Raw genomic sequence first — 21371 nt, forward strand, 5'->3', positions numbered from 1 at the left:
AAGCACGGGCGATTCCACCAGGATAATTTTTTTACTCTAACGTAGTCAAGATCATTACTGATCACGCTGATCCAACTGCACCTATAAAGATACTCGGTCGGATCAAGGAAGAAACTTGCACTTGGATCATTGGGATCAACGCTTTTTTTCCCCATCAAGAGGCACAGCCGTTGATTCCTATCCATAGAACAATTACTATCCGAGACTTACTTCATCTATCGTAATAACAGAAATTGAGTCTCGGTTTACGGATCCATCAGTCCAGCCTAACCCCATCCGATCCCATGGGTTAGCCAACCGCCCAACCACTGTAGTGATGGGATCCAATTTGGAATTTGGTTAGGTTTTGTCCCGGGTACCAAGGAAAAGAGTTCCAAGGCCCCCTAGCCGGAAGTTCATGCAAACATAAAATTAGGCACACCACTTACACACCCAATATGAAATTGCCTTTTTCTTAGCATCAGCTAACTTTAAAACAATCCTTTAATGAAACCATAGTACCACTGATCACAGTCTTCCAAATTATCCGATTGATTCTCAATTTCCCATCATTCCTTCATCAGAGTATCTATGGCATCATTGGCAACTAGAACGCTCACCACCTGACCACTCAGGGGCCGTTTCTATAGTTCCTAGCCCATAATACTCGGCAATATAATCACTTATCAAGATGGACTCTCGTTGAAGATCAGCAAGATCAACCAACAGATCCATATAAAAGAGCCATGGACTCATCCGTTGAGGACCAGCAAGGTTAGTCAACCAGATCCATGCCCGGTTTCACAAAACAACTCTTACTCCTTGTTCCAATATCTTCCTCGACGCACGCGTGGGTATCCTAGGCGACCCAGAGCCCGAGCACCGTATGGTCAGCACCCTCTAGGATCCTTCGCAGGTGACCTAGCGCTTCACTCATAGGCCGCTTCCTTGGTCCCTCATCCACCGTACCGGAAGCTCACCATTTTAATCGAACCGAGGCTGGTCAAGACCTCGGTCGACCTTGCTACGCGAGACGTCCTCCATTGACTCTCCGTCAGCAGTTGCAACTTTATCAGTTAGGTCTCCACGACCTTAATCACAAGACGGTCAAAATGCTTCCCCAGCATTCTTGACATAAAACAGCCATTTACAAACAGCATTTACAAACAGTTTACAAATACAGTTTCTATATTAACTCTCATTTTTCCACATTGTTCCTCATTAATCCACATTACTTATTCCACATTCCATGTATATGTGTACTCATCCAATCACCTCCTTTTTTCATCTCTTCACTTCAGATTCCTTCACATCACATATCATATATTCACATCCATATTCACATCCATACATCCACATCCACATCCACATTCACATCCATACATCCACATCTACATGCTTATCTCCATTTTCACATTCACATACATCCACATCCACATTCCCATACATCCACATCTATACATCCACATTCCACATTCACATCTACATTCACATTCACATACATCCACATCTACATTCACATTCACATACATCCACATCCCCATTCCCATTCACATCTATACATCCACATCTACATCCACATACATACATACATCCACATCTATACATCCACATTCCACATTCACATCTACATTCACATTCACATACATCCACATCTACATTCACATTCACATACATCCACATCTACATCCACATTCACATACATCCACATCCACATTTCCATTCACATCTATACATCCACATCCATTCACATCTATACATCCACATCTACATCCACATTTACATCTATGCATATACATCTTCATGCATATATCCATTTTCATGTTCATACATCCACACTCCCATCTCCATATCCACACATCCACATACATACATCCATTTTCACATTCCCATTTATATAACCCCATATACCTTCACATCTAATCTTTTACATCACATCCATTCTCGCCCTATCACAACCCATATACATCTTATCCTATCACATACACTTCTTACCTCATCCCCCCATACACATCTTAATTCATCTTATCACATCCTAACTTATTTCATAAGCATCTTATCACCTCTTATCACACCTCTTATCACATCCTATCACTTTCCATACGCATCTTATCAATTCTTATCACATCTCATACACCTCTTATCACATCTTATCACATTTCATATCTTTTTTTTTTTTAAAGAGAATTCTTTTATTTGATATAAGATTTCTCTACACATTTATTTATACATAAATTCCATTTAAGGAGACTAACACTTTCGAAATTAAAATCAATCTTTTATGCATCTTCTTATGCATGATTTCAATTTGGTAGGGAATTATACTTTTAGAATAAAAGAATTTCTCTTATGCATCTAAGTTAAGCATAAAATCCATTTATGAGGAAAATCATACTTTTAGTATAAAAAGAATATCTTTTATGCATACCTATATGCATGAAATCCAATATGATAAAAGTAACACTTTTGATATAAAAATTTTTCCTTTATGCATACTTCTATGCATGAAAATTAAAAATGATAAAAGTAACACTTTTGATATAAAAATTTTCCTTTATGCATACTTCTATGCATGAAAATTAAAAATGATAAAAGTAACACTTTTGATATAAAAATTTTCTTTTATGCATACTTTTATGCATGAAAATTAAAAATAATAAAAGTAACACTTTTGATATAAAAATTTTTCCTTTATGCATACTTCTATGCATGAATTAAAAATGGTAAAAATAACACTTTTGATATAAAAATTTATCCATTATGCATACTTCTATGCATGAAATAAAAATGGTAAAAATAACACTTTTGATATAAAAATTTATCCATTTTGCATACTTCTATGCATGAAATAAAAATGATAAAAATAACACTTTTGATATAAAAACTTATCCTTTATGCATAATCTTAAAATTCAATTTCTCCATGATTGTAATGAAATTCTTTCAATTAATCTAGGATGATAATTCCTAGAATATGGTAGGAAGTCCTCTTTTTATGCTTTGAATGAGATTATTTTATGCATAATTTTTATAAAAATTTTGCCATAGCTCCGCTGCTATGACTGATAAATCTCAATTTTTCTAAGGGATAATGCTTATCATTAAGAAAATAATTAAAATAATCTCTAATTGGATTATCAATCCATAATGGATTGAATCATTAATATACATAAACTAAAAGCATAGAAAAAAGCCATTAATTTGGCCTCAAGCATAGCTTAATCTTGGGTTAAGGAAAAGCTTTATGAAAAGCTTGATTTGGATTGAGAACGGTTCATGAGTATGACCATTTCTTGAGTGAGAGAGAGAATTTATAAAAATCATTAGAATTTAAACATAAATGAAAATTAACTTCAATAGCATTATGTAACTCTTCACTACTATTCAAACTTCAATAGCATTAAAAAAAAACCATACCAATTAAACTTCTCAAGCTTGAGAGGGGTTGAGAAGAGAGAAACATTGAGAAATTATAGAAAGATCAATATTCACTAATTACCTTACAACTTGCTTGATTCTTTGTTCACGGTAGAGGCCCCCAACCAATCAATTGGTTAAGTATGTTGATGGAGCCACTAATGGGGATTGAAGAAAGAGGGAAGCTCCAAAAACTAGTGAATTATTAAATGAATTCACAGTTTCTGGCTTAGGTGGAGTAGAGTAACGATGCATAAACACTATATATTTTTCAACAAGGGGGAGGCTTCTATTTATAGGAAAAATTGAGCTCCTAACCAAACAAACTGATTCTAGAATTTTCTAAATCAGTTTGGTCAATATTTGACCATTTTTAGATCAGTTAAGCTAACTTTTTGGAACTAGACTTGAATGAGGAGAGAGGAGAGATGAAATATCTCAATTTTTATGAGTTTAAAACTCATTCAAGCATGTGAAATATGCACCTCCTTTAAAGAACTCCCCTTCCTTACATATGTGTCATAATGGAATCATTTTAATATTGCTCATAGTTTTTTTTTTACTAATAAACCTTGTACATTTTCAACTCTTCATCTTATGTGAAATATGCACCTCCTTTAAAGAATTCCCCTTCCTTACATATGTCATATTTTTAATATTGCTCATAGTTTTTTACTAATAATCCTTGTACATTTTCAACTCTTCATCTTATGTGAAATATGCACCTCCTTTAAAGAATTCCCCTTCCTTACATATGTCATATTTTTAATATTGCTCATAGTTTTTTACTAATAATCCTTGTACATTTTCAACTCTTCATCTTATGTGAAATATGCACCTCCTTTAAAGAATTCCCCTTCCTTACATATGTCATATTTTTAATATTGCTCATAGTTTTTTTACTAATAAACCTTGTACATTTTCAACTCTTCACCTCATGTGAGCATTTACTCATTTTTGGGTATTTTCTTTTTACAAGTTGGATTTATCTCCTCCCTACACATGGATTGATGCTATTGGTCCATAGGAACGTTTGGACCATAGTCTAAAGATTTCTGAAAATCTAGACCCTTAGGCTAAGGTTCTTTATAGCTATTTTCAATTAATTCCAATTGCACATTGGAAAATTCTTTTTGAATTTCTGTTTCAGGGGAACTCATCTGAATTAGAAGAGATATTTTTCTATCCAAAAATATTCAAAATCTGAATATTCTCTCTCTAGAATATTTTTCTCTCTCTAGGCTAAAACAGATAGAAACAAGGTCTTTATATTTCTGAAGAGGGATTGATTATAGAAGAAGATACTAGACATCAAAAAGGGTTTTGGGGGAGGAATCTTACATTCGCAGCACTAGTTGAGCTCGATCTAGCTGCATGGCCCGCCTTACTTGACATTGGGCCTAGCCACAACATGTTGTCTTGGCAAACATGGACCTCATTAGGTCACCCACCTCTCGCACCACCTGCGTGAATTTTATATGACCGTCGATTGTTTTGAAGCTGAATTTTATATTGGAGCTAAACCTACATCTTGTATATTTATGTGAACCCCATAAGTATACAATAAAAGAGAACATCATCCTCAAAAGGTGATGGATCATGGCCACGGCTTGCATCGTCACACAACTGGGGAAGAATAAACGTAATGCTTGAGCTTTCCCCATGGAATGGTTACTGTATCCCTGGTGGGTGAAGTGCCCAGAACTTATCAACATCCCAAGTCTTGTCCTCCAATCATGAGAGCCATCACCTCAAAGCCAAGTGGGTGTGGAGATCCAAAGGCAATTCCTTGTGAGCAACTGAAATGTGAGTAATCACATTTTCATAGACAAACTTGGTAGTAGTTTATCTCTTATCAACATTTTCATAGACAAACTTGGTAGTAGATCGTCTCTTATCAGCATTCTATATAGCTTTGGCCTTAACGGACCCATACCTCCAATGCCAACTCCAAAGCTTAAGCAAGAATGGAGAGTAGTGGCTTCCACCTTGACGCATGTGCCGAAATCATCTTCAAAAAAGTCGGTAGAGTCTTTGGACTTCAAGCAACAAGAGGAAATACCTTGCCCATATCCATCCCTATTTTCATTAAAGAAGTGCCACCTTGCACATCATGCACATGCCTACCCCACATCCACTTGCACCTTGCACATCATGCACATGGGCCCATGTGCATGCACGTGTGTACACACCATTCGCTCGTGCATGTGTGCGCACATGCACCTCACGTACACACTTGCACATTCCCATTCCATCTCGTGCATGTATAACGTGCATCCACGTACATGCATCTATGCATACTCAACGCCACATCCCCTCTCAACAACAAAATAAACCCTACTCCCGTCAAATTCTTTTAAAAAAATTTCTACCCCGTTATTGTGAGTGAATTCCCCAGGTAAATTCCCTAGCCAACTAGCTATGAATTCCCTATGTAAAGATATGTCAAGGGTCACTTATCCCATCTGATTAGGTCTATCTCTCCGCTGTTGTACCTTGCTCAATTTTGATTAGTATCAATCTCTCATGTGCTAAAATTTATGTTTTTAACTCATTTTACTACATAAAATCTTAGCTTAAGTGTAACAACCTAGGTAGAAGACAACACTATAATTATCGGGTCAACATTGGTGTAGAGTAGCGAGATATTCAATCTAAATGTGTATTTTGGATTTGTATTGTGAGGGGAGGCAAGGGTCTCCCAATCTATGGGGTTTCTATATGCAAACGTGTATTTGTAAAAGTGATTTGTGAAAGGGAGAAGGTGGTGTGGTAGCATGAATGGGTCACATGGGCTAGACATACGTTGTGTGCTAGTCACATGAATTAGATAGATTTTGCATGGTTTGAGTGGTCTCACATGCTTTGTATGGTGTACGCATGGGTTGTGTGATGGGAATTGTGTGTCTAAAATGAATGCTCAAGTGTTGGGGCCATGTGGTCATCTTTATGTCTATGTGTGATTGCCTAGGCATTCTCTTCTGCTTTCACATGTTTCAATTATGGATGTAGGCGCTCGCCTTAGTTGGTGTGCCTTGTGTCTATTCTAACTTTGTTGTTTTGCTCCACCAGCTTCTTCGTGCTGGTGTTTCTCTTGCTACCTTTGTTTGCGCTCTTTGATGGCTTTATCTTTTTTTCCCATTGTCAGCCTTCTTTTATCTTGTGTGGCATTTTACGCTTATTCTAGGGCATTGTGGTGTTCTTGCATTCTTTATCTTTTCTTATTATTTTTATAACCCCCACTCTCTCATAAACTGGTTGCACTTTCTCTCTATAGGCCCCCTCAAAGGTCCATGGATTCTAGATAAAGTGTCCCCATGAGGGTGTGGATGATACCATTCCAAATCTAGATGAAGTGGCCATGAGGGTGTGGATGATATCACTCCAAATCTTGCAACCGTGACTCATAAATAAAAGTGTCCTCAATGGCCTTAGTGTATCTAGCATTCCAAATGTGCTAAGTTTGCAATACTAGCAATAGTCTCCCATGCACTGTCTAAGCTTTGTACTAGGGGACGTATCCTATATCTCTTGTATATATGTCTTGAAGGTGGCATTGCCAAGCAATTCCCTGACTGATCATAATGAGATCCCTATCTGTTGAAATATGCAAGTGAATGGGTGTGTGTGGGAACAAGCCCTTAGCAACAGATTGTAAAAGGGAACCTGTAATTGAGTGGGTAGCAGTGAAAAGGTGAGAGGTGTCTACTAATTAGAGAATCAAGGGTAGCATGAATGAATGTAGGGGTGTGGAAAGATTCTAGTAAAAGGTGCCCCCTAGATGTAGGGGAGGTGGCACAAATCAAAGGAGAAATCAGTGGGATTAGATGCTTGGCATCTTGTGGATGTACCACCTATAAATTGAGGCATTGGCCTAAAGAGCAATTGCTGATTTTTGAGTACCCATGCCTACATTATCGTATTAGATTAATTGTTCACTAATTTCATCTTAATCACATGATTCTTGCATTTGATCCACCATAGCTCATCACATTGCTGTAAATTTAACACTATCCTCATACCTAAGCTGTGTGCCCGATTGTGTCAGCCAAATGGTAGTAGCAAAAGAAATGTAAGCATACTTCCTCATCCTTTCATGGAGATGTGTTATTACAGTCCACATCTTACTATTATTATTTGCCGAGGGGGTGAATGGGTGTTTGAATTTTTTGGATTTGTGTGTATTTTGGGAGGGGGCGTGCACGAGTGTGTGGTGGTCTAGCTGCCTCAGTTAATTAACCAAGGTAAATGTTACGAGTTTCATGGTGATATGACAGGGCTACCTTGCTCCTGGACTCGTTGTTGTGTAGGACCAGACTCTCAATTTGGATTCGAGCCCATCGTGCTGCTGTCAAACTACGTCGAGAGTCCTTGGCTTTGAACCCTAGTTGATAGCATGTAGGTGCACATCATGTGTATAGGTGTATTTGCTTTGTGATTGTGCATGTGTAGGGGTGTGTGTCTACTAGGGGGGTTTATTCTTTTTGGGTTTGCGTGTGTTGAGGAGGGTGGTATGCATGGGTGTTTTATAGGTGTGCTCGTGTAGGTGTTTGTGCATTGTGATTGTGCACATGCACATGCACGTGTGTGTGTGTTTTGTGATTGTATGGTACAGGGGTTGTGTGAGAATTATGTGTACATGCAACTATGGACTTTGTGTGGAGGGTGTGTATGTGCAGATACAGGGGTGTGCACGTGGAGGTGCTTTAGGATTATGCACGGATATGTTGTGTGTGTACGCGAGTGAGTGTTTGTATTATAATTGTGTACATGTACGTGCTTGTCTATGTGTGTGTGTGTGTGTATGTGCTTAGGGATTGTGTACATGCACGTATAGGTGTGTGCTTGTACGTAAATGAGAGTTTTTGTGGGGTTTCTTTTCAAAGATTTTTTTATAATTCTTAGGTATGTGTATATGTAAAGTTGATAGGGTGTCCCACGTAACATATACATACAATGGGGAGTCAAGATTTTTAGCAAAGGTAGAAAATTGCTTGCCCATCCACGACGAAAGCTTAGACGCCACTGCCCCACCGACTTTGCTTGTGCGCCTGATTAAACTTTGCCCTTCCAACAACTAGCGGGTTGATGTTGCAACGTAGTGCATGTGAATGTTTTGGGAACATGGTGATCTCTTTGTTGTTCCTTCAAACTATGTCACAAAGTCAAGGGAGTGTATGTACAACTCTCTTAGGGTTTTTGCACCACGAGTGGCTCTTCTCTGATGTGAAATGATAGGGGTATGGGCACTGCACACGGGCTCTTCCAACTATTTTGTTGTTGGTGGTGCACTCTTGCTTAAACTTTGGGGGTGGCATTGAATGGCTTTGGTTCTCTTCTCGATCCTGGATTTGATAATTAATGGGGTGTTTGTAGCGGCATAAGGCACTAGTTTCTTCGACCTTGGAACCTAAATGTAGGGTTTTCTTTATAGAATCCTTGAGCTTCCAGTAGCTTTGTTGGAATCAACCTACGTGTTACTTACTACTAGTGTGACATTTGGTGTTGGGATGATCGTTGCTTGACTCTCTTTGGCTTAGGATGTTGTGGTGCAGACGATGAGGTTTTTGGGACATAGAAGGTTTTTCCTTTGAAAAAGCCTTGAGCCTCTTACACTTTGAGTGGGGTATTGAGTTTAGGGTAAAAGACCCTTACTTATTAAGGCTCCAAATTTGGTAGACCAAATGGTGGCTACTAGGTCTTTGCTTTGGCATCATACTTGTCTTGGCTAGCCAGGGTACTCTTAGGTACCGACAACTCCTTCTTGGTGACATCCCTGAAGGGTCATTTTGGGGGGTGGATTTCATCTTTGTCGGCAAGGTTTAGGATTTCCATAATGATTAGAAGGGGTGGCCGATGTGTTAAGGTAAGAGGAGTATTATGACTTTGAGGATTGGATTCACGTTTTTGCAACAACCATGGATACTCATCCCCATTGAAGCTTGGGACAAGGTTTGCATGATTAGATGGTGTCGAAATCACATCCATGTTCGTGCTTGATGCATTCGAAATGGAACCAATGGCAAAACTGACTCACCTTGAGTTAAAGTTTTTCCAAAAAGACTTCACATGAACCAGTGCTCTAATACCATGAGAAGGATGTGGGGGAGAGGGTTAGCTTGAACTCTTTCTTGCAAGCAAACACAAATGCAGAAGAATAGACAATCACACAAGAGAGATAGATGACTGAATTTTCTTCTATTCTCTTCTCTTCGCTACACTCATATTATAACTTACAAAGGTCAATCCACAATGTAAACCTGATTACATGAGCTAGTGCTATAACTATACTATAACTCTAGTACACCAAAGTGGCTGCACAACCTATAAACCATTGGCGACATATTTCCCATAATCTCATCCCCCACCCAGCCAGTGGCATAAATGTGGAAGCTATCACCTAGGCTGGTCATCAATGTTCGCAGCACTAGTTGAGCTCGATCTAGCTGCATGGCCCGCCTTACTTGACATTGGGCCTAGCCACAACATGTTGTCTCGGCAAACATGGACCTCATTAGGTCACCCACCTCTCGCACCACCTGCATGAATTTTATATGACCGTCAATTGTTTTGAAGCTAAATTTTATATTGGAGCTAAACCTACGTCTTGTATATTTATGTGAACCCCATAAGTATACAATAAAAGAGACATGGCCACGGCTTGCATCATCTTACAACTGGGGAACAATAAACGTAATGCTTGAGCTTTCCCCATGGAATGGTTACCGTATCCTTGGTGGGTGAGGCGCCCCCAACTTATCAACATCCCAAGTCTTGTCCTCCAATCATGAGAGCCATCACCTCAAATCCAAGTGGGTGTGGAGATCCAAAGCCAATTCCTTGTGAGCAACTGAGATGTGAGTAATCACATTTTCATAGACAAACTTGGCAGTAGATCATCTCTTATCAACATTTTCATAGACAAACTTGGCAGTAGATCATCTCTTATCAGCATTCTATATAGCTTTGGCCTCAACGGACCCATACCTCCAATGCCAACTCCAAAGCTTAAGTAAGAATGGAGAGTAGTGGCTTCCACCTTGACTCGTGTGCTGACACCATCTTTAAAAAAGTCGGTAGAGCCTTTGGACTCCAAGCAACAAGAGGAAATACCTTGCCCATATCCATCCCTATTTTCATTAAAGAAGTGCCACTCATGGTGCCAAACCCTAAAGACAAGTGTGCACACACTTCCATGGCACTACCGAGCAACCCCATGGCTCAAAAAATCACTATGACCCCACAATACGTGTGTGCCACACCACAACCCCAAGTCGTAAGCTCTATAGAACTAGAAAGACAACGCTCAATCAAGCGTGCCAACAAAGACGACCATGGCGACAAATGACTATGTGCCGTTGCCAATTGCGCATACGGTAAATATGTAATGTGGCCCTTCCCCAAGTGTACAGTTACTACCTACAGTGAAAATGAGAAAAACATAAAAAACCTAAAAACATATTGAGAATCATTAAAAAAACAACTAAAAACATGCACATGGGGTGTCACACGCACACATTCACACATTTTCTCGAACGTGTATGTACACACACATTTGCACTTGCATGTGTATACCTTCACCTAATTGTACCTCGGACACCCACCATGCACGTGCACACCCATTTACACTCACACCTGTACACACGTTGACCCCACACAATCACAATTGCACACTCACTTGCATTTATTAACTGGCACACGCATGTATATGCACATGCATGCACGTGCACTACACCCACGTGCACTACACCCATGTGCACCACATCCCATGCACATTTATGCCGTGCATACACACTCATGGACACATTCACTTGTGCACAGCTTTGCTCCGTGCATACACATAACGCACGTGCACTCACTTATGCACCACCCACACATGCTCGTGCACACACCTTTGCACACATACTGCATTTGCACTTTATGCATGCATTCCCACTTGCTCGTGTGTGTACCACCTATATTTACACTTCCACATGCCTACCCCACATCCACTTGCACCTTGCACATGGGCCCATGTGCATGCACGTGTGTACACACCATTTGCTCGTGCATGTGTGCGCACATGCACCTCACGTACACACTTACGCATTCCCATTCCATCTCGTGCATGTATAACGTGCATCCACGTACATGCATCTATGCATACCCAATGCCACATCCCCTCTCAACAACAAAATAAACCCTACTCCCGTCAAATTCTTTTGAAAAAATTTCCACCCCTTTATTGTGAGTGAATTCCCTAGATAAATTCCCTAGCCAACTAGCTATGAATTCCCTATGTAAAGATATGTCAAGGGTCACTTATCCCATCTGATTCTTGCACACAAGTGTCGATACCATTGGTAGTCCTTAACTCCCAAATGTAAGGATCTGGAGATAACCACAAAGCTATGAATTAACAAGTCAACATTGTATGCATAGGTATGATGAATTAACAAGTCAACATTGTATGCATAGGTATGTGTCAGTGAGATCTAAGTCAAGATTCGAGTTCGTCATTGTAAGTATTCATATTTTGCAATGTGCAATAGATTAGGTCTATCTCTCCGCTATTGTGCCTTGCTCAATTTTGATTAGTTTTAATCTCTCGTGCTAAAATTTATGTTGTTAACTCATTTTACCACATAAAATCTTAGCTTAGGTGTAACAACCTAGGTAGAAGACAACACTATAATTATCGGGTCAACATTGGTGTAGAGTAGCGAGATATTCAATCTAAATGTGTATTTTGGATTTGTATTGTGAGGGGAGGCAAGGGTCTCCCAATCTATGGGGTTTCTATATGCAAACGTGTATTTGTAAAAGTGATTTGTGAAAGGGAGAAGGTGTTGTGGTAGCAACAATGGGTCACATGGGCTAGACATACGTTGCATGCTAGTCACATGAATTAGATAGATTTTGCATGGTTTGAGTGGTCTCACATGCTTTGTATGGTGTACGCATGGGTTGTGTGATGGGAATCGTGTATAAAATGAATGCTCAAGTGTTGGGGCCATGTGGTCATCTTTATGTCTATGTGTGATTGCCTTGGCATTCTCTTCTGCTTTCACATGTTTCAATTATGGTTGCAAGCGCTCACCTTAGTTGGTGTGCCTTGTGTCTATTCTAACTTTGTTGTTTTGCTCCACCAGCTTCTTCGTGCTGGTGTTTCTCTTGCTACCATTGTTTGCGCTCTTTGATGGCTTTATCTTTTTTTCCCATTGTCAGCCTTCTTTTATCTTGTGTGGCATTTTACGCTTATTCTTGGGCATTGTGGTGTTCTTGCATTCTTTATCTTTTTTTATTATTTTTATAACCCCCACTCTCTCATAAACTGGTTGCACTTTCTCTCTATAGCCCCCCTCGAAGGTCCATGGATTCTCGATAAAGTGTCCCCATGAGGGTGTGGACGATACCATTCCAAATCTAGATGAAGTGGCCATGAGGGTGTGGATGATATCACTCCAAATCTTGCAACTGTGACTCATAAAGAAAAGTGCCCTCAATGGCCTTAGTGCATCTAGCATTCTAAATGTGCTAAGTTTGCAATACTAGCAATAGTCTCCCATGCACTGTCTAAGCTTTGTACTAGGGGGACGTATCCTATATCTCTTGTATATATGTCTTGAAGGTGGCATTGCCAAGCAATTCCCTGACTGATCATAATGAGATCCCTATCTGTTGAAATATGCAAGTGAATGGGTGTGTGTGGGAACAAGTCCTTAGCAACAGATTGTAAAAGGGAACCTGTAATTGAGTGGGTAGCAGTGAAAAGGTGAGAGGTATCTACTAATTAGAGAATCAAGGGTAGCATGAATGAATGTAGGGGTGTGGAAAGATTCTAGGAAAAGGTGCCTCCCCCAGATGTATTGGCCTAATGAGCAATTGCTGATTTTTGAGTATCCATGCCTACATTATCCTATTAGATTAATTGTTCATTAATTTCATCTTAATCACATGTTGATTCTTGCATTTGATCCACCGTAGCTCATCACATTGCTGCAAATTTAACACTATCCTCATACCTAAGCTGTGTGCCCGATTGTGTCAGCCAAATGGTAGTAGCAAAACAAATGTAAGCATACTTCCTCATCCTTTCATGGAGATGTGTTATTACATTCCACATCTTACTATTATTATTTGCCGAGGGGGTTAATGGGTGTTTGAATTTTTTGAATTTGTGTGTATTTTGGGAGGGGGTGTGCACGAGTGTGTGGTGGTCTAGCTACCTCAGTTAATTAACCAAGATAAATGTTACGAGTTTCATGGTGATATGACGAGGCTACCTTGCTCCTGGACCCCTTGTTGTGTAGGGCCAGACTCTCAATCTGGATTCGAGCTCATGGTGCTGCTGTCAAACTACGTCGAGAGTCCTTGGCTTTGAACCCTAGTTGTTAGCATGTAGGTGCACGTCATGTGTATAGGTGTGTGTGGTTTGTGATTGTGCACGTGTAGGGTTGTGTGTCTACTAGGGGGGTTTATTCTTTTTGGATTTACGTGTGTTGAGGAGGTGGTATGCATGGGTGTTTTATAGGTGTGCTCGTGTAGGTGTTTGTGCTTTGTGATTGTGCACATGCACGTGTGTGTGTTTTGTGATTGTATGGTACAGGGGTTGTGTGAGCATTATGTGTACATGCAACTATGGACTTTGTGTGGAGGGCGTGTATGTGCAGATACAGGGGTGTGCACATGGAGATGCTTTAGGATTATGCACGGATGTGTTGTGTGTGTGCACGAGTGAGTGTTTGTATTATAATTGTGTACATGTACGTGCTTGTCTATGTGCATGTGTATGTATAAATATGCATGTGTGTGTGCTTAGGGATTGTGTACATGCATGTACAGGTGTGTGCTTGTACGTAAATGAGAGTCTTTTGGGGTTTCTTTTTAAAGACTTTTTTATAATTCTTAGGTATGTGTGTATGTAAAGTTGATAGGGTGTCCCACGTAACATATATATACAATGGGGGGTCAAGATTTTTAGCAAAGGTAGAAAATTGCTTGCCCATCCATGACGAAAGCTTAGACGCCACTGCCCCACCAGCTTTGCTTGTGTGCCTGATTGAACTTTGCCCTTCCAACAACTAGCGGGGAAATGTTGCAACGTAGTGCATGTGAATGTTATGGGAACATGGTGATCCCTTTGTTGTTCCTTCAAACTATGTCACAAAGTCAAGGAAGTGTATGTACAACTCTCTTAGGGTTTTCGCACCACGAGTGGCTCTTCTCTGATTTTAAATGATAGGGGTATGGGCACTACACACGGGCTCTTCCGACTACTTTGTTGTTGGTCGTGCACTCTTGCTTAAACTTTGGGGGTGGCATTGAATGGCTTTGGTTCTCTTCTCGATCCTGGATTGGATAATTAATGGGGTGTTTGTAGAGGCATAAGGCACTAGTTTCTTCGACCTTGGAACCTAAATGTAGGGTCTTCTTTATAGAATCCTTGAGCTTCCAGTAGCTTTGTTGGAATCAACCTACGTGTTACTTACTACTAGTGTGACATTTGGTGTTGGGATGATTGTTGCTTGACTCTCTTTGGCTTAGGATGTTGTGGTGCAGACGATGAGGTTTTTGGGACATAGAAGGTTTTCCCTTTGAAAAAGCCTTGAGCCTCTTACACTGCGTGGGGTGTTAAGTTTAGGGTAAAACACCCTTACTTATTAAGGCTCCGAATATGGTAGACCAAATGGTGGCTACTAGGTCTTTGCTTTAGCATCATACTTGACTTGGCTAGCCAGGGTACTCTTAGGTACCGACCACTCCTTCTTGGTGCTCCCTGAAGGGTCATTTTGGGGGGTGGATTTCATCTTTGTCGGCAAGGTTTAGGATTTTCATAATGATTAGAAGGGGTGGCCGATGTGTTAAGGTAAGAGGAGTATTATGACTTTGAGGATTGGATTCACGTTTTTGCAACAACCATGGATACTCATCCCCATTGAAGCTTGGGACAAGGTTTGCATAATTAGATGGTGTCAAAATCACATCCATGTTCGTGCTTGATGCATTTGAAATGGAACCAATGGCAAAATTGACTCACCTTGAGTTAAATTTTCCCCAAAAAGACTTCACATGAACCAGTGCTCTAATACCATGAGAAGGATGTGGGGGAGAGGATTAGCTTGAACGCTTTCTTGCAAGCAAACACAAATGCACAAGAATAGACAATCACACAAGAGAGATAGATGACTGAATTTTCTTCTATTCTCTTCTCTTCGCTTCAACCATATATAAAGAGATAAGAGTACATACTATAAGAAAAAGTACTATCCTATTATAACTTACAAAGGTCAATCCACAGTGTAAACCTGATTACATGAGCTGGTGCTATATCTATACTATAACTCTAGTACACCAAAGCGGCTGCACAACCTATAAACCACTGGCGACATATTCCCCATAATCTCATCCCCCACCCAGCCAGTGGCGTAAATGTGGAACCTATCACCTAGGCTGGAAATCAATGTTCGCAGCACTAGTTGAGCTCGATCTAGCTGCATGGCCCGCCTTACTTGACATTGGTCCTAGCCACAACATGTTGTCTCGGCAAACATGGACCTCATTAGGTCACCCACCTCTCGCACCACCTGCCTGAATTTTATATGACCGTCGATTGTTTTGAAGCTGAATTTTATATTGGAGCTAAACCTACGTCTTGTATATTTATGTGAACCCCATAAGTATACAATAAAAGAGAACATCATCCTCAGAAGGCGATGGACCATGGCCACGGCTTGCATCGTCACACAACTGGGGAAGAATAAACGTAATGCTTGAGCTTTTCCCATGGAATGGTTACCGTATCCTTGGTGGGTGAGGCGCCCCCAACTTATCAACATCCCAAGTCTTGTCCTCCAATCATGAGAGCCATCACCTCAAATCCAAGTGGGTGTGGAGATCCAAAGCCAATTCCTTGTGAGCAACTGAGATGTGAGTAATCACATTTTCATAGACAAACTTGGCAGTAGATCATCTCTTATCAACATTTTCATAGACAAACTTGGCAGTAGATCATCTCTTATCAGCATTCTATATAGCTTTGGCCTCAACGGACCCATACCTCCAATGCACTCTCCAAAGCTTAAGAAGCAAGAATGGAGAGTAGTGGCTTCCACCTTGACTCATGTGCCGACACCATCTTCAAAAAAGTGGGTAGAGCCTTTGGACTCCAAGCAACAAGAGGAAATACCTTGCCCATATCCATCCCTATTTTCATTAAAGAAGTGCCACCCATGGTGCCAAACCCTAAAGACAATTGTGCACACACTTCCGTGGCACTACCAAGCAACCCCATGGCTCAAAAAGATCACTATGAACCCACAACACTTGTGTGTGCCACACCACAACCCCAACTCGTAAGCTCTATAGAACTAGAAAGACAACGCTCAATCAAGCGTGCCAACAAAGACAACCATGGTGGCAAATGATTATGTGCCATTGCCAATTGCACATACGGTAAATATGTAATGTGGCCCTTCCCCAAGTGTACAGTTACTGCCTTCACTGAAAATGAGAAAAACACAAAAAACCTAAAAAAAAATTGAGAATCATTAAAAAAACAACTAAAAACATGCACATGGGGTGTCACACGCACATGGTTCACACACACACACACACACACACACATTCACACATTTTCTCGAACGTGCATGTACACACACATTTGCACTTGCACGTGTATACCTTCACCTGATTGTACCTCGTGCACCCACCTTCGCGCACGTACACACCCATTTACACACACACACGTGTGGACCCCACACAGTCACAATTGCACACTCACTTGCATTTATTAACTGGCACACGCATGTACCCCTCACACGTTTGCATTTGTGCATCAGGCATGTAGATTTTTACCATATATATGCACATGCATGCACGTGCACTACACCCACATGCACCACATCCCATGCACATTTATGCCGTGCATACACACTCATGGACACATTCACTTGTGCATAGCTTTGCTCCGTGCATACACATCACGCACGTGCACTCATGCACCACCCACACATGCTCGTGCACACACCTTTGCACACGTACTGCATTTGCACTTTATGCATGCATTCCCACTTGCTCGTGTGTGTATCACCCATATTTACACTTACACGTGCCTACCCCACATCCACTTGCACCTTGCACATCGTGCACATGGGCCCATGTGCATGCACGTGTGCACACACTATTCGCTCGTGCATGTGTGCGCACATGCACCTCACGTACACACTTGCGTGTTTCCATTCCATCTCGTGCATGTATAACATCCATGCATCTATGCATACCCAATGCCACATCCCCTCTCAACAACAAAATAAACCCTACTTCCGTCAAATTCTTTTAAAAAATTTTCCACCCCTTTATTGTGAGTGAATTCCCCAGGTAAATTCCCTAGCCAACTAGCTATGAATTCCCTATGTAAAGATATGTCAAGGGTCACTTATCCCATTTGATTCTTGCACACAACTGTTGATACCATTGGTAGTCAACTCCCAAACGTAAGGATCTGGAGATAACCACAAAGCTATGAATTAACAAGTCAACATTGTATGCATAGGTATGTGTCAGTGAGATCTAAGTCAAGATTCTAGTTCGTCATTGTAAGTATTCATATTTTGCAATGTGCAATAGATTAGGTCTATCTCTCCGCTATTGTGCCTTGCTCAATTTTGATTAGTTTTAATCTCTCATGTGCAAAAATTTATGTTTTTAACTCATTTTACCACATAAAATCTTAGCTTAGGTGTAACAACCTAGGTAGAAGACAACACTATAATTATCGGCTCAACAGTGGTGTAGAGTAGCGAGATATTCAATCTAAATGTGTATATTGGATTTGTATTGTAAGGGGAGGCAAGGGTCTCCCAATCTATGGGGTTTCTATATGCAAACGTGTATTTGTAAAAGTGATTTGTGAAAGGGAGAAGGTGGTGTGGTAGCATGAATGGGTCACATGGGCTAGACATACGTTGTGTGCTAGTCACATGAATTACATGAATTTTGCATGGTTTGAGTGGTCTCACATGCTTTGTATGGTGTACGCATGGGTTGTGTGATGGGAATCGTGTGTATAAAATGAATGCTCAAGTGTTGGGGCCATGTGGTCATCTTTATGTCTATGTGTGATTGCCTTGGCATTCTCTTCTACTTTCACATGTTTCAATTACGGTTGCAGGCGCTCGCCTTAAGTGGTGTGCCTTGTGTCTATTCTAACTTTGTTGTTTTGCTCCACCAGCTTCTTCGTGCTGGTGTTTCTCTTGCTACCTTTGTTTGCGCTCTTTGATGGCTTTATCTTTTTTTCCCATTGTCAACCTTCTTTTATCTTGTGTGCTTATTCTTGGGCATTGTGGTGTTCTTGCATTCTTTATCTTTTCTTATTATTTTTATAACCCCCACTCTCTCATAAATTGGTTGCACTTTCTCTCTATAGCCCCCCTCGAAGGTCCATGGATTCTAGATAGTGTCCCCACCCATGAGGGTGTGGATGATACCATTCCAAATCTAGATGAAGTGGCCATGAGGGTGTGGATGATATCACTCCAAATCTTGCAACTGTGACTCATAAAGAAAAGTGCCCTCAATGGCCTCAGTGCATCTAGCATTCCAAATGTGCTAAGTTTGCAATACTAGCAATAGTCTCCCATGCACTGTCTAAGCTTTGTACTAGGGGGACGTATCCTATATCTCTTGTATATATGTCTTGAAGGTGGCATTGCCAAGCAATTCCCTGACTGATCATAATGAGATCCCTATCTGTTGAAATATGCAATTGTTCACTAATTTCATCTTAATCACATGTTGATTCTTGCATTTGATCTACCATAGCTCATCACATTGCTGCAAATTTAACGCTATCCTCATACCTAAGCTGTGTGCCCGATTGTGTCAGCCAAATGGTAGTAGCAAAAGAAATGTAAGCATACTTCCTCATCCTTTCATGGAGATGTGTTATTACAGTCCACATCTTACTATTATTATTTGCCGAGGGGGTGAATGGGTGTTTGAATTTTTTGGATTTGTGTGTATTTTGGGAGGGGGTGTGCATGAGTGTGTGGTGGTCTAGCTGCCTCAGTTAATTAACCAAGGTAAATGTTACGAGTTTCATGGTGATATGACAAGGCTACCTTGCTCCTAGACCCGTTGTTGTGTAGGGCCAGACTTTCAATCTGGATTCGAGCCCATCGTGCTGCTGTCAAACTACGTCGAGAGTCCTTGGCTTTGAACCCTAGTTGATAGCATGTAGGTGCACGTCATGTGTATAGGTGTGTGTGCTTTGTGATTGTGCACGTGTAGGGGTGTGCATCTACTAGGGGTGTAAGATTCCTCCCCCAACCCCTTTTTGATGTCTAGTATATTTCCCTGTAATCAATTCCTTTTCTAAAATATAAGAGATCTTGTTTGTGGCTGTTTTAACCTAGAGAGAGAAAATATTCTAGAGAGAGAATATTCAGATTTTGAATATTTTTGGATAGAAAAATATCTCTTATAATTCAGATGAGTTCCCCTGAAACAGAAATTTAAAAAGAATTTTTTAATGTGCAATTGGAATTAATTGGAAATAGGTATAAAGAACCTTAGCCTAAGGGTCTAGATTTTCAGAAATCTTTAGACTATGGTCCAATTAAGGTTCCTATGGGCCAATAGCATCAATCCATGTGTAGGGAGGAGATAAATCCAAATTGTAAAAAGAAAATACCCAAAAATGAGTAAATGCTCACATGAGGTGAAGAGTTGAAAATGTACAAGGTTTATTAGTAAAAAACTATGAGCAATATTAAAAATATGAGATATTTTGGGAATAATGATTTTATTATGACACATATGTAAGGAAGGGGGAGTCCCTTAAATGCTCACATAAGATGAAGAGTTGAAAATGTACAAGGTTTATTAGTAAAAAACTATGAGCAATATTAAAATGATTCCATTATGACACATATGTAAGGAAGGAGAGTTCTTTAAAGGAGGTGCATATTTCACATAAGATGAAGAGTTGAAAATGTACAAGGGTTATTAATAAAAAACTATGAGCAATATTAAAAATATGAGATATTTTGGGAATAATGATTTTATTATGACACATATGTAAGGAAGGGGATCCCTTAAATGCTCACATAAGATGAAGAGTTGAAAATGTACAAGGCTTATTAGTAAAAAACTATGAGCAATATTAAAATGATTCCATTATGACACATATGTAAGGAAGGGGAATTCTTTAAAGGAGGTGCATATTTCACATGCTTGAATGAGTTTTAAACTCATAAAAAATTAAGATATTTCATCTCTCCTCTCTCCTCATTCAAGTCTAGTTCCAAAAAGTTAGCTTAATTGACCTAAAAATGGTCAAAAAGTGACCAAACTGACTTGGAAAATTCTAGAATCAGTTTGTTTGGTTAGGAGCTCAAATTTTCCTATAAATAGAAGCCTCCCCTTGTTGAAAAAAACATAGTCTCTTATGCTTTGTTACTCTACTCCACCTAAGCCAAAATATATAGTCTCTTATGCTTGTTACTCTACTCCACCTAAGCCAAATTAGATAGAGTCTTATGCCTTGTTACTCTACTCCACCTAAGCCAAATTAGATAGAGTCTTATGCCTTGTTACTCTACTCCACCTAAGCCAAATTAGATAGTGTCTTATGCTTTGTTACTCTACTCCATCTAAGCCAAAATATATAGTGTCTTATGCTATGTTACTCCACCTAAGCCAAGAACTGTGAATTCTTTAATAATTCACTAGTTTTTGACACTTCTCTCTTTCTTCAATCCCCATTGGTGGCTCCATCAACATACTAAACCAATTGATTGGTTGGGGGCCTCTACCGTGAATAAAGAATCAAGCAAATCATAAGGTAAGTATATTGAATTTTGATCTTTTCTATGATTTCTCAATGATTCTCTCTTCTCAACCCCTCTCAAGCTTGAGAAGTTTAATTGGTATGATTTTTTTAAATGCTATAGAAGTTAAATTTCACTTATATTTAAATTCTAATGGTTTTTATAA

Source organism: Cibotium barometz, chromosome 23 (genome assembly GCF_041138505.1).
Source record: "Cibotium barometz isolate CiBa-2024 chromosome 23, ASM4113850v1, whole genome shotgun sequence".
Lineage (NCBI taxonomy): Eukaryota > Viridiplantae > Streptophyta > Polypodiopsida > Cyatheales > Cibotiaceae > Cibotium > Cibotium barometz.